At 37.1% G+C, this 19,170-nt stretch overlaps 1 non-coding gene across 1 annotated transcript; it reads left to right on the top strand.

Moving 5' to 3' along the window:
• Positions 1–18,104: 18,104 nt before the first annotated feature.
• LOC114505899 lies at positions 18,105–18,268 on the top strand. Its single transcript, XR_003685351.1, has one exon. It is a non-coding gene; the product is annotated as a U1 spliceosomal RNA (small nuclear RNA).
• The last annotated feature ends 902 nt before the right edge of the window (positions 18,269–19,170 follow it).

Raw genomic sequence — 19,170 nt, 5'->3', positions numbered from 1 at the left:
AGGTAGACCTGAGAGGAAAGTTCATAACAATATAGGCCTATCTAAAAAAGACAGAAACATTTCAAATAAACGACCTAGTCTTACACCTACAAGAACTCAAGGAACAACAACAAAGACAGCCCAGAGCAAGTAGGAAGATAGAAATAAAGAAGATCAGAGCATAATTAAATAACATACAGACTAAAAGCACAATTCCAAGGATAAATAACCCAGGAGCTGGTTCTTTGAAAAGATTAACATAATCCACAGCCTGTAAGCAGACTCATCAAGAAAAAGAGAGGACCAAATGTACACAATCAGAGATAAAAAGAGAAGACATTACAACTGATACCATAGAAATACAAATGATTGTATGAAATTACCATGAAGAACTATATGCCAATAAATTTTAAAACCTAAGTGAAATGGACAAATTCCTAGAAAAAATATAATCTTCCAAAACTGAATGAAGCAGAAGCAGAAAGAATGAACAGATGAATAACACCTGATCTAATTGAAACAGTAATAAAAAAACTCCTGACACACAAAAGCCCTGGATCAGACAGTGTTAAGGGAGAATTTTACAAAATATTTAAGGCTGAGCTAACCTCTATCCTTCACAGATTATTCCAAAAAATCCCAGAAGGTGGATTAATCCCAAAACATTTTATGAAGCCAGCATAATACTAATCCCCAAACCACACAAAAACATAATAAATAAAGAAAACATCAGAGCAATATCTCTGATGAGCAAAGATGCTAAAATCTTCAACAATATTGGCAAACCACATCCAGCAATATGTTAAAAAGATCAAACTCCATAATCAAGTGGGAATCATCACAGGGATGAAAAGATGGTACAATATTCAAAAATCAGTAAATGTAATGCATCACACACACAAAAAAGAAAGGGAAAAATCGCAGGATCATATTAATAGATATGGAAAAACCATTTGAAAATGTACAGCACCCATTTATAATAAAAACACTCAGCAAAGTGGGAATAGGGGGAGCATTCCTCAATATAATAAAGACCATATATGAGAGACCTACAGCCAACATCATACTCAATGAACAAAAACTTAGGGTTTTCCCACTAAGATCATGAACAAGACAAGGACACCCACTTTCACCTTCATATTCAACATAGTATTGGAAGTCCTAGCCACAGAGATAAGAAAAGAAAAAGAAATAAAAGGCATCCAAGTTTGAAAGGAGGAAGAAAAAGTCATTGTTTGCAGATGACATGATAGAAGATAAAAGATAACAACAATATGGGAGATCATATTTGCAAATGATACCTTGAAGAAGAGTTTGATTTCCAAAATATATAAAGAACTCACATGACTCCCCTCCAGGAAGACAAAAACCCAAATAAAAAATGGACAAAAGTCTTGAACAGACACTTTTCTAAGGAAGACGTACAGAGGGCCCAAAGACACGTGAAAAGATGCTCAGCATCACTAGCCATCAGAGAGATGCAAATTAAAACTACAATGAGATACCACTTCACACAGGTCAGAATGGCTATCATAAACAAAGCAACAAATAACAAGTGTTGGAAGGGATGTGGAGAAAAGGGAACCCTAGGGCACTGTTGGTGGGAATGCAGACTGGTGCAACCACTGTGGAAAACAGTATGGAATGTCCTCAGAAGACTAAAAATGGAACTGCATTTTGACCCAGCAATTCTACTGCTGAGATTATATCCTAATAATCCTAAAACACCAAACCAAAAGAACCTGAGCACCCCAATGTTCATAGCAGCACAATTTACAATAGCCAAGTGCTGGAAGCAACCTAAGTTCCCATCAGCGAATGAGTGGATCAAAAATATGGTACATTAACACAATGGAATACTACTCAGAAGAGAGAAAGGAGACCCTACCCTTTGTGAGAGCATGCATGGAACTGGAGAGCATTATGCTAAGTGAAATAAGCCAAGCCGTGAGGGACAAATACCATGTGGTCTCACCTTTAAGTGTAACCTAATCAACAAAAGAAAAAAGCAAGGAAAATATAACCAGAGACATTGAAATTAAGAACAATCTGAACTTGTCCAGAGGAGAGGTGGGAGGGGATACTGTGGAGGAAGGGTTTTCTGGAGCAAGTACAAAGGACACATGGAGAAAACCAAGGGTGGGAAGCAAGGGAGGGGTTGGGAGGGTTGGCAGGGTTTGGAGGGAGTTGTGGGGGTAAATGAGGACAATTCTAATTGAACAACATTTAAATAATTAAAAAATAAATACAAATAAATAAATGAAAAACCAACACACACATTTTCATTTGTAGCCACGTACCAGGGGCTCTGCCAAATGCTGGGGACAGAGTGGGCTGGAGACACCTGAGGAGTCACTGGGGATGGAATTTTTGGAGAAAGAACTGTGAGAGTAGCTTCTGGGATCCTGGTGCTGAGTCAACCCCCATACTGTGGCATGTGTCCTGCTCAGGCAGACCACTCCCTTATGAGCAGCAGCAGCCTGAGGTGAAACAACAGTCCCAACACCAGGAGGGATTCTAACCTGCCCTATGGAGATTAAGCTTCATTGTTGAGTTCTGAGTGATTAGATTAACATTTGAAGGAGACAGCCACAGATAGTAGATCCCTGGAAGCCTTGGGGCAGGCTGCCTAAGGCTGGATAGGGTAAACATCTGACATCACCAGAGGCAGATCCAGAAAGAAAACAAAAAAACAGTGGTAAATACTAGAGGCTACCAAAATGAAATCCACTGTGGTCTTCTCCATGATTTGTGATATTTTCTTTCCTGCATAGCTTTTTAACATTCATTTCTTGTGCAGGAAGTTCAAGGAAATGAACACTCTATAACTTGAGAAGAAATTCAGTGAGAGCAAATTAAGACCACAATTAGTAAGCCTGTTACTTACATATTAAAAAATACTAATTAAATGTTATCAAAGAAATGAACATTTTGAAAACAAGACACTGTTATTGCTACGATGAAGTCCAGAAATTTATAACCATCTCTCATTACCTTCTCTACATTCCCTTCCCCTGTACTCTCATCCTTTCCTTTATGCCATGTTGCAGCTTCCAAAGACCTGTCTCTTTTAGATTATTGTCTCTCCTTTCTCTTTGTTAATCCTCACATTTGACTCTCTTGCTACCAAACTATTTTACCCACTGCCCATCCTTGTTGCAGTAATGTATAAACCCCCCACATTATTCCCCCTTATTTAAAATCTTAGTACTGATTGGCTGTCATTTCCTTCAATAATACTTCTAATTCTTGGTAAAGGTATTCTCTACTTAGATAATTCTATCAATATTCTCTTTGATCGCTGTGTCTAGGACTTTCAATACTATATTGAATAGAAGTGGTTAAAGTAGACATCCTTGACTTGTTCCTTCCTGATCTTAATAGTAAAGTTTTTAGTTATTGTCTGTTGATTCAGATGTTGGCTCTAGGTTTTTCATATATGGCCTTTATTATGTTGAGGTATGCTCCCTCTACTCCCACTTTGCAGAGTGTTTTTATCCTAAATGGGTACTGTACCTTATCAAATGCATTTTCTGCATCTATTGCTATGATCATGTGATTTTTGTCTTTCCTTTTGTTTATGTATTACAGTTATTGATGTACAAATATTGTACTTTGCTTGCATCCTTGGGATGAATGCCACTTGATCATGCTGTATGATGTTTTTAATGTATTTCTGGATGTGGTTTGCCAATATTGTGTTGAGGATTTTAGTATCTATTTTCATTAGTGATATTGGCATTTGGTTTTCTTTCTTTGTGATATATTTATCTGGTTTTGGATTTAGTATAATAATGACCTCACAAAAAGTATATGGGGGTCTTCATGAGGAATTTTGTGGAATAGTTTGAAAAGAGTCAGAGTAAGCTCTTCACTAAATATTTGGTAAAATTCTTCTTTCAATCCATCCATCCCAGGACTTTCTGGTGCCTGGAGTTTTTTTATTAGTGCTTTAATTTTATTAGCTGATATCAGTCTATTCAGGCTTTCTACTTCTTGGCTCAATTTTTGAGGATTTCTAGAAATTTGTTCACTTCACCTGGGTTTTCAAATTTCATGGTACATATTAGTTCATAGTAATTTCTCCTGTTTCATTTCTGTTTTTATTTATTTGGGTCTTCTCACTTTTTTCTTCATGAGTCATGGTAAAGGCTTGTTGATATTTTTTTTTTTTATATTTTCAGGGAATCAGCTCCTGGATTTATTGATCCTTTAGATTGTTCTTTTAGGCTCTATGTCATTTAATTCTGCTCTGATATTAATTATTCTACTCATTCTGGGGGGTTTTGTTGTTGTTCCTCTAGCTTTTGAAGATGTAAGGTTATGCTCTATATTTGAAATTTTTCAATCTTTTATAGGTAGGCCTATATTGTTATGAACATCCCTCTCAGGACTGCCTTCACAGTATCCTATAGATTTGGGGTTGTTGTGCATTCATTTTAATTTTTTTCCAGAAACTTTTCAAATTCTTCCTTGATCTCATTGTTTACTCATTCATAGTTTAATAAAATGTTATTCAGTCCCTATGTATTTGAATGTTTTTGAGTTTTTTCCTTGATGCTGTTTTCCAGTTTCAAGCCATTGTAGCCTAAGAAAATTTTTGATGTGGTATTAATTTTCTTGAATTTGTTGAGGCTTGTTTTATGTCCTATTGTGTGGTCTATCTTTTAAAATATTCCATGGCATTTCAAAAGAATGTATATTTTGCTTCTTTAGGGTGAAATGTTCTGTATATATCAGTTTAGCCCATTTGATCTAGTATGTTGTTCAGTGCCACAATGTCCTTGATGATTCTTTGCTTAGAAGATCTGTCCAGTTTTGAAAGAGGGTTGTTAAAATTCCCTACTATAAGTGTGTTGTTGTCTATATCTTTCTTTAAGTCCTACAGGATTTTCCTTATATACTTTGGTGCTCTTAAGTCCTACAGGATTTTCCTTATATACTTTGGTGCTCTTATGTTGGATGCATAAATGTTTACAGTGTTTGTACCTTCCTGGAGTGTTTTTCTTTTTAAACTTATGAAATGAACTTCTTTGTCTCTTTTTGTGGCCTATGATTTGAAATATGTTTTGTCTGATATGAGTATTGCTATTCTGGCTTTCTTTTCCTGTCCATTTGCTTGGAATATTTTTCTGCAACCATTCACTTTTAGTGTGTGTAAGTCTTTTGTTCTGAGGTGGGTCTCTTGTAAGCAGCATATGTGTGGGTCATGTTTTCTTATACATTCAGCTAACCTATGTCTTTTGCCTGGGGTGTTTAATCCATTTTCATTTAAGGTTATTATTTTTTAAAGATTTTATTTATTTATTTTTATAGGGGAAATGAGAGAGAAAGAGAGGGAGATAAGCATCAATATGTGGTTTCCTCTCACATGCATCCTGCTGGGGAACTGACCCACAACCCAGTAATGTGCCCTGACTAGGAATCAAACTGGAAACCCTTTTGCTTGCAGACAGGCACTCTATCCACTGAGCCACACCATCCTGGGCTCACTTTCTACTTTAAATGACAACTTTGCTGGGTGGAGTGGTCTTAGTTGCAGGCCTTTGCTTTTCATTACTTGGAATATTTCTTTCCATTCCCTTCTGACTTGTAGTGTTTCTGTTGAAAAATCAGCTGCTAGCCTTATCAGAGCTCCTTTGTATATTACTACCTGTTTCTGCATTCCTACTTTTAAGATTCTCTTTTTGTCTTTAAAATTTGGCATTTTAATTATATTGTCTTGGAGTAGTCCTCCTTGGATGCATGTTGATTAGGACCCTCTGTGCTTCCTGAACTTAAATGGTTTTACCCTCACCAAGTTAGGGAAGTTTTCTGTCATTATTTTTCCAAAGATGTTTTCTATACCCATTCCTTTTCTTCTCCTCCTGATATTCCTATGAAGTGAATGTTGTTAGTTTTCATGTTGTCTTGATGTTCCTTTAAGGTATACTCATTCTTTTTTGAGTCTCTTTTCTTTTTGTTGCTCTGCTTGTGTATTTCTTTCTACCTTGTCTTCCAACTTGCTGATTCAGTCTTCTGCTTCATCCAGCCTGCTTATGTTTCTTTCTAGTTTATTTTCATTTCAGATATTGTATTCTTCATTTTTTCCTGGTCTTTGTTCACATTTTCTGTTTCATTTTTCATACTGCAGTAGTTGCCACTCGGTTCCTTGTGGTTGTCTGTGATATCCTTGAGCATCCTTACAACCATTTTTTAAAATTCTATGTCTGATAGTTTGCTTCCCTCCATTTCATTTAGCTCATTTTTGGGGGATTCCTCCAATCCTTTTGATTGGGGTTTGCCCCTCCCCCATTTTAGGTGACTATTTTTGTTTGATTCTGCATCTCCAATTGCTCTGTTTTATCTGCATGTCTTGGTGGGATAGACTTCTGTGGTAGGAGTTCTGTGGAACTCAGTGGTGTAAACCCTTTGATCTCCTTGTCTGGATGCTCTAGGGTTGCACTTTATTCAATTTGTGTGGTTTCTCTTGTTGTACTGGGGCTTTGCTTGTTGGTGGCTCATTCATTGATGGGTCCCCCTCTCCCCAGCTTGCTGGCTGGTAGTCACAATTCCTGCCATGTCTTGTATGCTGGCACTCAGTCATTTTCTTTCTGAGAGTAGATAGGGCCTGAGGTGTCAGAGACAGGCATGGCTGTTTTTCCTGTTTGGAAATACTGTTACTAACCAACTGTGGCATTTAAGGGCACCCAGATCTCTGGAGAACTCTCAGTTTAAGTTTTATGAAAACAGCTTCCCTTGATCCTGGCACTCGGAGTGTGTGGGATTGCCACTTGGTGCTGAAAAGAGTCTGAAAATGTCCACAGCTTTCCTCCACTGGATTTTCTTTTTTACTTAATACAGTCACTTATTTCTATAAACTTCATTCTTAAAACTATGTTTAGAGCACCCCATAGGTTTTGGTGTGTTGTTTTGCCATTTTCATTTATTTTGAAATATTTTTTTCTGTTTCCCTTTTGATTTCTCTTTGGCTCACTGGATATACAGGAGTCTGCTCTTTAATTTCCACATATGTGTAGTTTTTCCCCAGTTTCTTATTTTTGATTTTAGTTTTATACCATTCTGGTGAGGAATGATATTTAGTACAATTCCAGTCTTCTTAAATTTCCTAACACTGGTTTTATGACCTATCAAGTAATATATCCTGGAGAATGTTTCATGCATACTTGATAAAAATGTATATTCTGCTTCTGTTTGTAGACTGTCCTGTATACAGTTATGTGTCACTCAACAAGGGGATGCATTCTGAGACATGTATAATTAAATAATTTCATTTTTGTGAACATGAGTAAAATTACACAAATCTAGATAACACAATTTACTACTCACTTAGTGCATATGGTACCAGAGGTGTCTAGCTTGCAGCCCATGGGCCACTTGTGGCTCAGGATGTCTATGAATGTGGCCCAACACAAAATTATAAATTTTCTTAAAACATTATGAGATATTTTTTTGTGATTATATGTCACAATGTATTTAATGTGTGGCCCAGGACAACTCTTCTTCTTCCAGTGTGACCCAGAGGTGTCAAAAGGTTGGATATGCCTGGATAGTTAATTTTACTATGCTATGAACTTGTACAGCTTCTTATTGTAATGAATACTGTAGGCAAAATGGTACTAAACATATCTAAACATAGAAAAGTATAGTGAATTATGATATAAAAGGTAAAAAAAAAATGGTACATCTGTGTAGGACACTGACCATGAATAGAGCTTGCAAGACTAGAAGTTGCTTAGGGTGAGTCAGTAAGAGGTAAATGAATGTGAAATCCTAGGACATTATTTCACAGTACAGTAGTCTTCATAAACACTATGATTATGCTAAAATAAATTTGTAAAAAATAGTTTTCTTCTGTCAGTATTAAATTAAACTTAGCTTACTTTAACATTTTTACTTTACAAAATGTTTATTTTTTTAACTTTCCAAATCTTTTGTAATGAAATTTAGCTTAAAATAAACCTCACACAGATGTACAAAAAGACTTTCTTTCTTTATATTCTTATTCTTTTTATATCCTTATTCTATAAGTTTGTTTCTATCTTTAAAATGTTTTATTTTATTTTCTACTTTTTAAACATTTTTATTGAAAACTAAGACACAAACATGTACACTAGCTAGCCTAGGCTTACAGAGGATCAGGATAATCAATCTCACTTTCTTCCATCTCCACATCTTTTCCTATCAGAAGGTCTTCAGGAACAAAGGCATGCATAGAGCTGTCATGTGTGATAGCAATGCTTTCTTTTAGAATAACTTCTGAAGCACCTGCCCGAAGCTCTACTTGAAAAAGTGTCATTCTTTTCAGAAATATGTCCATGGTGGTTTGCTTCCTTTTTAAAAATCATAGATTGGCTTGTAAGCAGATAATGCACTATGAACATCCCTATTAATTAATGAAGACCTTTTGATGTTGAGGTACATGATTTCAAAAATTTTAAGGAGCTTGCTGCAGTTTGAAAATGTTTCTGCTACATCTTGCAGTATGAATTTTCTTGGGAGTTCTTCATTTTCTTCTGCAGTTTCTTTTTTCCTTGGCTCTTCTTTAACTATGCATTCCTGCTCCAGTTCCAACAACCCTTTGTTAGTAAGTTCCTCAGGAAGCATCTCAGGAGCTCCTAAATGTCATCCTCATCCACACTTTAGTTAAAGCTATTAGCCAACTCAACTACCAACTTGTTCACTTTGCAATCTCCACAATGTTGGCAAATCCCTTGAATTTATGGACACTATTTTTAAAGATTTGATTGATTGATTGATTGATTGATTGACAGAGAGGAAGGGAGGGAGAAAGAGAAGGAGAGAAACATCAATGTGTGGTGTGTCTCACATTTTCCCTTCTGGGGACCTGGCCCACAACCCAGGTGTGTGCCCTGACTGGGAATCAAACTAGTGATTCTTTGATTCACAGGTAGGCACTCAATACACTGACCTACACAGGAGCTATGGACAATATTCTTAATTGTCTTCTTCAAGATGCTATTCATGCAGTTTCTGGTGACATGACACCAGCCCAGCAAGGCTCTTGATGTACTTACAGATGTTGTAATCCTTCCAGAACTGCATCATTGTCTTCTCAGTGTCTTTCTCAGTTGCAGCGAAAACTTGGACAAGGATCTCTCTCAGATTGCAGACCTTTCAAACTGCTATAACTCTTTGATCCATTTGTTATATCAAAAATGGTGTTTGGAGAACAAAACATCACTTTCATAATTGGATAAAGAAGACCAATTAAAAAAAAAGATGCACAGGAGAATTATCAACAATAAACAAAATCTTGAAAAGTGTATTATCCAAAAATACTTCTCCACTTTGCTGGTGTAGAAATTCAAGAGGGCATTGTGGAAGAGGTACTGTCATCCATGTCTTCTTATTGTACCTGTAGTACACTACCAGTGTGTTTTTATTTATGTGGTTGACAGTCCTGTGATTCTCACTGCGCTAGATCACAGAGGGTTTTAATTTGTAGCCTGCAAAATTTCCCCTATGCAAGACTGTTATCCTGTCTTAAAAAGCTTTGGCATTGACTTGGCCTTTATGGATTAAAGTCTTTTGGGACATCCATTTCCAGAACAAGAAGCTTTCATCCATATAGAATATTTGTCCTGGCAAGTAATTTTTCTCCACAATCTGCTTACCTAGTGTTTCCAAAGTTCTTCAGCTTCCTTCATATCACCACTTGCAAGCCCACCACTCACTTTTACATTATGTGATGAATAATGATTCTTGAGTTGTTTAAACCACACAGATAGTAAATTCAACATTTTTGTTGGGTTCAGCCTTCTCTTTCAACATCACAAAATTGTTGCTTTGTCTGTGATCATCATGGTGTTGAAAGGGATACATTACTGTCTTTGGTCTTCAATCTATGTCATTAGAAGTTTCTCTATGCAGCAGAAAGAAAGAAGGAGCTCCTACCATTTGCAACAGCATGGATGCAACTGGAAAGCATTATACCAAGTGAAATAAGCCAGGCAGTGAAAGACAAATAACCATATGGTCTCACCTTTAACAGGAACCTAAACAACAAAACAAACAAGCAAAATATAACCAAAGACACTGAAATAGAGAACAGACTGACAGTGTTCAGAAGGGAGAGGGGAGAAAATTTCAGGGGAATTTCAGGGGAAAAGGGGAAGGGTTTACAGGAACAAGTATAAAGGATACATGGATAAAAAACTAGGGGCAGGTGGGAATGGGAGGGAGGAGTGGAGGGCTAGGTGGGTGGGCTGGAATGGGAGTAAAATATAGAAAATTGTACTGCAACAACAATTAAAATAGAATTTAAAAAGTAAAATGAAAAAAAAGAAGTTTCTCCATGTCTGATTATATATATAATCTTTGTTAGTTTCATTGTCTTCAGTGAAGCAAGTCCTTTAACAGATTCCATAACTTTGTTCTTTTTCTTCAAGATTATTTATTTACAGGTCAGTCACTCAATGTGACCTCTTATTGGCAACATTGTCAATAGCATAATCACAAATCTGGGTATACATTTATATTTACTACTTTGTATTTTCAATTTTTTATTTTATTAAGTAAAAATTTATTAAAAGTGGTATGTCACTTTAGTTTTTAAATTATGTTTCATTAATTATGCTATTACAGTTTTCCTAATTTTCCCCTTTATCCCCCTCTACTTTGTACCCCAAAATCCTCCAGCATCATTCCCTTAGTTCATGTCCATGTGTTGTACATATAAGTTCTTTGAGTTCTCTGTTTCCTATATAATATTTTACCTCTCCCCACCTATTTAATGCATACCAATTATGCTTCTTCTTCTCTGTACCTTTTCCCCCTATTCTTCCCCTCCCCATTGAAAACCCTCCATGTGGTGTTCATTTCTCTGATTCTGTTCCTGTTCTAGTGGCTTCCTTAGTTTTTGTTTTCATTGTTTTTCTTTCTTTTATTTTTTAGGTTCATTTGTTGACAGTTGTGAGTTTGTTGTCATTTTACTGTTCATATTTTTTATCTTCCTTTTCTTAGATGAGTCTCTTTAACATTTCATATAATAAAGGATTGGTGATGATGAACTCCTTTGTCTTGACCTTATGTTGGAAGTATTTTATCTGCCCTTCCATTCTAAATGATAGTGTTGCTCGATAGAGTAATCTTGGATGTAGGTCCTTGCCTTTCATGACTTCACATACTTCTTTCCAGCCCCTTCTTGCCTGTAAGGTTCCTTTTGAGAAATCAGCTGATAGCCTTACGGGCACTCCTTTTGTAGGTAACTCTTTCTTTTATTCTTGCTGCTTTTAAGATTCTCTTCTTATCTTTAATTTTGGGTAACTTAATGATGATGTGCCTTGGTGTGTTCCTCTTTGGCTCCAACTTCTTTGGGACCCTCTGGGTTTCCTGGACTTCCTGAAAGTGTATTTCCTTTGCCAGATTGGGGAACTTTTCCTTCATTATTTGTTCAAATAAGTTTTCAATTTCTTGATGTTGTTCTTCTCCTTTTGGCACCCCTATAATTTGGATATTGGAATGTTTCAGGTTGTCCCAGAGATTCCTCAGCCTCTCTTCATTTTTCCTTTTTTTTTTTTGGATTCTTGTTTCTTCCTTCTGATATGGTTGGATGTTTATTTTTTCCTTTTGTTTCAAATCATTGCTTTGAGTCTTGGTTTCCTTCCTGTCACTCTTGGTTCCCTGAATACTTTGTTTTATTTCATTTTGTGTATCGTTCATTTGGTCTTTCATTTTTCAACCAAGCTCAATCAGTTCTGTGAGCATTTTGATTACCAGGACTTTAAATTCTCCATCAGATAGGTTGCTGTATCTGCTTTGTTTAGCTCTCTTTCTGAAGTTTTGCACTGTTCTTTCATTTTGGTCCTATTTCTTTTCTTGGGGACCCTGATAAGTTATAAGGGAGTGGAACCTTCGGTATTCACCCAGACAGGGCATACCTTCTTGCTGCACTGTGGCACTGCCTGTGGGGGAAAGGCCAGAGGAGGAACAATGCAGCTCACCTGCTCTTCTCTAGCTCACTTTTCAAAAAACTCTCATGTGAGTCTGGGAGTTTCTCCCACTGTGGCAGCCACCATAGTCCACAACCACCTGAGTCTCAGTTTCCCCTTAAGTCAACCCCTCCCACACAAACTGCCACCATGATACAGGAAGCCCTGACCCCATGGTCTGCTGCATAGCCATGGTTTCTCTCTGCTCACTACCTTACCTGTCTGGTTGTTCTCTTTGACTGCTTCTTCATTTCCGTGGTTGTCAGAGTTCCATTCAGTTTGATTTTCTGGCACTTCTGGTTGTTTATTAAATTTAAATTGGTTGTTTCTTTTTCTCCTTTTAGTTGTGCGAGGAAGCAAAGGGTTTCTACCTACACCTCCATCTTGGCTGGAACTCTCTGTATTTTCATTTTTTTAATGCTACTAATTACTGCCCATTCATTTTTGCATTGAGAACTTTTTGTGGCATTTCTTGTAATTCATGTCTTGTGGTGATGAATTCCTTTAGCTTTTGTTGAGAAACATCTTTACTTCTCCTTAGTTTTTCAAGAATAATTTTGCAAGATAGAATATTGTGGGTTGGTAATTTTTTTCTTTCACAACTTTGAATATATTATCTTATTCTGTCTCACCTGTAAGATTTCTTTTCAGAAAACCACTTATAGCCTAACAGAGGTTCCTTTGTAAGTTACATTTCTTTTGCTTACTGCATTTAGAATTGTCTCTTTGATGTTTTTTACTCTTTTAAAAAAATTACTTTAGTTCAATTACAGTTGTCTGCATTACCCCCCACCACTACCCCCCCAGCCAATCCCACCTCCCTCTCTTGCTTGCACCTTCCCCCTTGGTTTTGCTCATGTGTCCTTTATAGTAATTACTGAAAATCTTTCCCCCAACTGTCCCTACCCTCCTCCCCTCTGGTTATTGTTAGATTGTTCTTAGTTTCAATGTCTCTGAGTATATTTTGTTTGCTTTTTCTTTTGTTGATTATGTTCCAGTTAAAGGTGAGATCATATGGTATTTGTCCCTCATGGCCTGGCTTATTTCACTTAGCATAATGCTCTATTGTGCAACTACAGTTGTCTCCATTTTCCCCCCACCTCCCCCCACCCCAGGCATCCCCAACTCCCACCCTCAACCCTATCCCCCCTTTGGATTTGTCCATGTGTACTTTATACATATTCCTTGATGACTCTTCCCCTTTCCCCCCCCATAATCCCCCTCCCCCCACCCATCTGGTTACTGTCAGTTTGCTGTTTATTTCAATGTGTCTGGTTATATTTTGCTCACTTGTTTGTTTTGTTGATTAGGTTCCAGTTAAAGGTAGGATCATATGGTACTTATTTATCACTGCTTGGTTTATTTCACTTAGCAAAATACTCTCCAGATCCATCTATCCTGTTACAAAGGGTAGGGGCTCCTTCTTTCTCTCTGCTGCATAGTATTCCATTGTGTAAATGCACCACAGTTTTTGATCCATTAATTTACCGATGGGCACTGAGGTTGCTTCCAACACTTGGCTATAGTACATTGTGCTGCTATGAACATTATCTTTGATTTTAGAGAGTTTTATTATAATGTGACTTGGATAAGGTTGTTTGGATTAAAATATGGAGCATTCTATTAGCTTTATGATGTTGTATGTCTAAATCTCTCTTCAGTTTTGGAAAAATTTAACCATTATATATTTAAATAAAATTTCTAACCCTTTTTTCTCTTTTTGCTTTCATCACTCCCATGGTTTGGTTATTAGGGTATTTTCTGATAGTCTCTCACAGATCACATAGGCTTTTTTCACATATTTTTTCTTTGTTCTCCTCTGGCTGGGTTATTGCAAAGTTCTTATCCTTTATCTCACTGTTTTTTTTACATCTGTCTTATCTATTCTGCTGCTCATATTTTCTTTTGCATTTTAAAATTTCATTTAATGAATTCTGCAGCTCAAGGATATCTATTTGGTCATTCTCTAGCATTTCTATCATTCTATTAATTTCCCACTTTGATCACGCATTTTTTTTATTTCATTGAATTGTCTTTTTCGTATTATTTGTAACTCATTGAGTTTCCATAAAACATCTATTTTTCTTTTTGGGCATAAATCACCAACCTCTATATATTTGCATTTGGTTACTATAAGATTATTGCAATTTCTTGGTGATGTTATGTTTCCTCGACTTTTTATGTTTCTTGGAGTTTTGTGTTGTTGTTTTCACATTTGATGCATCAGCCACCTCTTCCAATATTTACTAACTACATTCAGGGTAGAAATATCTTTTATTATAAAAGACCTTTCATTTATAATAAAATATTTAGGTCTCTCAGGCCTTGTGTGGATATACCTTCTCCATGCTCCTTGTTCCCTCTTACAGCAAAACTCTTAGCTTGTATGTCTTCTCTCAGTCCTATAATACAGCAAGCCAGCTGATGATCCCCTCTTTATTGTTTTCATTAAGTTGGCACTACAGGTTGAGTTTGTACTTTCTTGATTGCCTGCAGACCCTGGCTTGCATTTTATGCATGTTCCCTAGTCTACTTTTTCACCAACACAGAAAGCCAGCTGCAGAGTTGGGGGAGTGATGCAGACACTGGCCCGCAGTGCCTATGATGTTGTGGATGAGAGGAGGCAAATTCACACAAACCACTGAAGTCCTGTGGAGGAAAATGGATGGCACAGCCACTCTCTCAAAGGGATAGTGTCCCAACCCTTGCCTTGACAAGCTTTTATTGGGTTCAATTTTCACAGGAATGCAGGGTGTATACATAAAGCTCATCAATCATTGTCAGGCAGGAATGATTATACAATAGATAACATTCAAAGAACTCTGAGGGCTTATTCTGAGTCATGGTCAGATGGTAAAAGGGCCATAAAACTTTGGGGAACAAACTCACTTCATGCTTGGATCCTTATCATTTAAATTGAGGGTATTAGCAAAGCATGTTTCACAGGATTATATGCATTCTTTCTTAGACCTGATTGCCCTAGGGAACCCACCCTTTCCAGCACAGGGCCACACTCACCTCTGGCATTGTTTCAGGCTTAAGGCATTGTTTCAGGCTTAAGTCAGCAGGGGGAGTAAGGCAGCCAAAAGATTAAGAGACTTCTTGCAGACAGAATGAGGACTCAGGCTATGCCAAAGCCATGGGGTGAGGGTCCATCACCCCCTTTTTCTATAGCCCTCCAAGTCCTTCCCTGAGGTCCCATTTGTGACCATGCTTGTCTTAGGTCATCTCTCCTTTGAGGAATCTTACCCATCATTGGCTAACCAGTCATTGGGCCAGGGCCAAGCAGTGTGAAGTGAAAGGAGGAAGAGGTGGTGACCCTATAAGGAAGATAGCTTATGGTCCCAAGGTCTTTTACTCACTCTTAGCCATGAAGAATTACAGTTTCTGAAATCAGGCAGGGTGGTTCCAAACAGGGAAAGTGTGGGTTTGGTATGCGGTTCACTGGGGGTATCTGTGGGCCAGTGGGTAGGATCTGTGAGTGAGATTTTCTTGCAACATGAGATCAGACTTCCTGATAGAGACTAAAATGCAGTTGGCATGAACTGTGTCCGTTTAATGCCCTCCAGGAATTTTATATGATGCTCCCCTAATATTTTTCCCTCTCCCCAGACATGGAGCTCTCAAGTTAATACTCTGGATCCTGGAAGAGATAAATGAGACTCTGGCAATATTACATACAGCTGGGGAAGCCAGGTAACCACTCTCCCTTTTTTTCCCATGGAAGAAGTCATGGGTTCATTCATTTAACCCTAAGCTATGCTTCCTTGGGGAGGGTCGATATTGTCAAATTCAATTTTTTTCTTACCAATTCCAATATACCCAAACTCATTCACACACACACACACACACACACACACACACACACTTTGGAGCAAATAGAATCTATATACATTCTATTTATATTCTGTATATATATGCAAATCTCTAACATAATAAATAAAATGTGTAAGAAACAATATAAACCTGTCACACTAAAAACCAGAAAGAATACAACTTGAATAAGGAAAGATATTAACCAGAAAGATATTAACCAAATATATATATATATTTGCTCCAAAGGAGGGCTAAATTTCTCTTGTAGAAATCTGAGACTTCCACCAAGTCTCTCATCTGCAGCTGTCTGCCCAAGTCAGTGATTTCCAGGTGCTCCCAAACCATAGCCAAGAGGTATTAGAACTGGTATACAGTCTTCAGTAGTTTCCACCACTATTACCAAGGTCTGTCTACATACTACCCAAAATATAAGTGGGTAAGATTTTTCCCAAATCTCTTGCCTTACAGAGCTGGATTCCACATATCCCCAAGAGTCACTTTTGTTTATTGGTACATTTCTATTTTTTTGTTGTTGAAGGGGGGGGCAAATACAAGGCATGTGTTATGCTGCTGTGATGCTGATTTCCACATGATTCCAACATTTGATTCATCTTACTATGACTATCTGGTTAATATCTTTCCTTATTCAAGTTGTATTGTTTCTGGTTTTTAGTGTGACAGGTTTATATTGTTTCTTACACATTTTATTTATTATGTTAGAGATTTGAAGAGGCTGTCACTTTTCCTAGTTTCAGTGCACAAGCCCTGGCCTACTTTTTTTCTGCAGGTACAATGACAGTTTACTTATTTTCAGAGGCTTTGCAATATTATTTTGGTCTGCTTGATTTATTTGGTGTTGCTGTAGCTCCCATTATTACCTGCTGGTGGTGCAGATGTTTCTCTAGGCTTGGGGCCCTGGTGTCTGGAGTTAGGGAGAAGAGTCTCAGGCCATAAGGGCAAAGAAAGTTTTTTAACAGTGAGGTTTTTGAAGCACTCTTTCCTCTGTCTGTGGATGATGGAGAATAGTTCTCTGACTGGGCACTTGTTGTAGGAACCCATCTACTGATGCCCTAATATCTCTGGGAAGGAAAGAGTTTCATGCCAGTAGAGACAAGAAACCTTTTGATGTTGGGCTGAACTTTGTGATGGAATCCCTCTTGCTTCTTGCTGGTGTTACTAGGATACCGCAGTATCTTCCAGTGTGGGAACTGAGTTGCCACCCCAGTAGAAAAAGCAAGTGCCTCCCTTGGTCCCTTATTGCTCTTGAGTGTCCTGAAAAATATTTTTTCTCTGGTTATGTTGGGGTTGCCTGATGTTGTCAGAGGGACTGTTGTTATATCCAGGAGAGAAATGACTCTATCTAGGCTGGCTACATTCTGTTACTCAGTTGGGAACTGGAAAACTTAAGACACCTTGCCTCTGTGTTATCTTTCCAGTCTTGAGAGTCACAAAGCACCTTGCCTTTCCCTTACCACATTTCAAAGTTTTATTTTTGTTTCCACATGCTTTATAAATTCAGTGTTTATAGTTAGTTGTCTCTGGTGGGAAGCAGCAGAGAGAAATGAGGCTGCTCTGTTTTGTACCTAGAACTTACAGTGACTATATAATACACCCATATATTTTTATTACCTTTTTTCCTCTCTGACTCACTATAGCAACTCTCTAACTCCTGTTTTCTGTGACCATCTTTGAAAAAAAGTATCTGAACCCAAGGCTTTGTATCAAGTTTTGCTTTCACTGGAAGCCAAACACAAACACAATAAGCTAAAATAAGTTAAAGATGGAAAAATATAATCATCAAAAGAAATACAAATAATTTATAAACATATTAAATGTATTTGGTCTGCACATAATGAAAGAAATAAGAATGAAAACACCGACACCATATTCTATATGTCAGGTTGCAGAGGTTAAAAATTTTGATATTATGTCCCTTGTATGTGCTACCATTGCAATCTCTGCAAGGCAATTTAACAATAGCCCTCAGAACACACATTTCTGTTGATTTAGCAGTTATATTTCTAGAAATATATATACCACATATATACTCACATATGTACACAAGTATATGCACAAGGATGCTTATTGGAGGATTGATTGTATTAAATCACTGAATTTTCATCAGTAAGCTATTGGCTTAAAAAAGTAAGGTAAATCCCCATCAAATACCCCATCAAAATATAAAGCATATTTATGCTATCTAGTATATTAAATAACTTTAACATTAATAGATATTCCATCTGAGAAAAGAAGAATAGTATTTGAGTAAATGAAATATTTATTTTTCACTCTCTATATTTTTGTACTCTTAGAATTTTTATTCATGTTCACATATTTTTTATTTCTAAATAAATTATACTTACCTGGCAGGGGAGACACCATGATCATGAAGGTGGTGTTCCCAGGGTGAAGCATATCCATTGCACTACAGATGTGCTGACACCTGCAATTTCCCCAAATGTGGGAAACTCAACTGCATAATTTGTGGTAGTGGGAGTCTGTGTTCATGCTTTTCCCAGAGGAAAAAAAGAAAAAATTCACCAAATAAGTAATGAATGTGTATTCCTTAATTGTAATGGAAATTAATCTTTTATTTAATTTCAACTATTGTTTTTGTTTCAGAGCCAAAAAGTATTTTCACTCTGAGCTTATGCATAGGAAAAAAGAGAGCCCTGGATGGTGTGGCTCAGTGGATTGAGTACCAGCCTGCAAAACAAAGTTTCCCTAGTTCGGTTCCCAGTTAGGGAACAAGCCTGGGTTGCAAGCCAGGTCCCCAGTTGGGAGTGTGTGAGAGGCAACTACACATTGATGTTTCTTTCCCTCTCTTTCTCCCTCCCTTCCCCTCTCTCTAAAAACAAATAAATAAAATCTTTTTAAAAAACCACACATGCACACACCCCAAAATGTTAAAAGTAATTATGCATATAGAGATAAGACTATACATCATTCTATTTATTCCATATAATTTTGGGATTGTTTGCAAAGTACACACATTATTTTAATAATAGAATATTTAAATTATTTAAATAATATTGTATAAATAAATACAGCATTACTTTATTTAAAAAAACTTATTCCCTCAAAAATACATATTTTAATAATCTCTGTATGGCATGTCTGGGTGTCACCATCTTCCTCACTGCAAAGCTACTTTATCCCATTACTAGTGTCTTTTTTCCCTTGACTCCTCTTCCTTGGTCTAATTGCTGCTTTTGGAGAAGAATCAGGAAGTACAAAGGAGAAAAGGAGTCCCTCCACCTGTATACTTGAGCTTCAGCCTCTAATGCAATTCCTGTTGAGGGGAGGGGGTTAATTTTTCTTTTGTTGAAGATTTTATTTATTTATTTGTAGAGGGGAAGAGAAAGAGAAAGAGAAAGAGAGGGTGAGAAACATTAATGTGTGGTTCCCTCTCACTCACCCT

This window comes from Phyllostomus discolor, chromosome X (assembly GCF_004126475.2).
Source record: "Phyllostomus discolor isolate MPI-MPIP mPhyDis1 chromosome X, mPhyDis1.pri.v3, whole genome shotgun sequence".
In the NCBI taxonomy this organism is placed as follows: domain Eukaryota; kingdom Metazoa; phylum Chordata; class Mammalia; order Chiroptera; family Phyllostomidae; genus Phyllostomus; species Phyllostomus discolor.
This window is presented reverse-complemented; position numbering and strand designations above follow the sequence as displayed.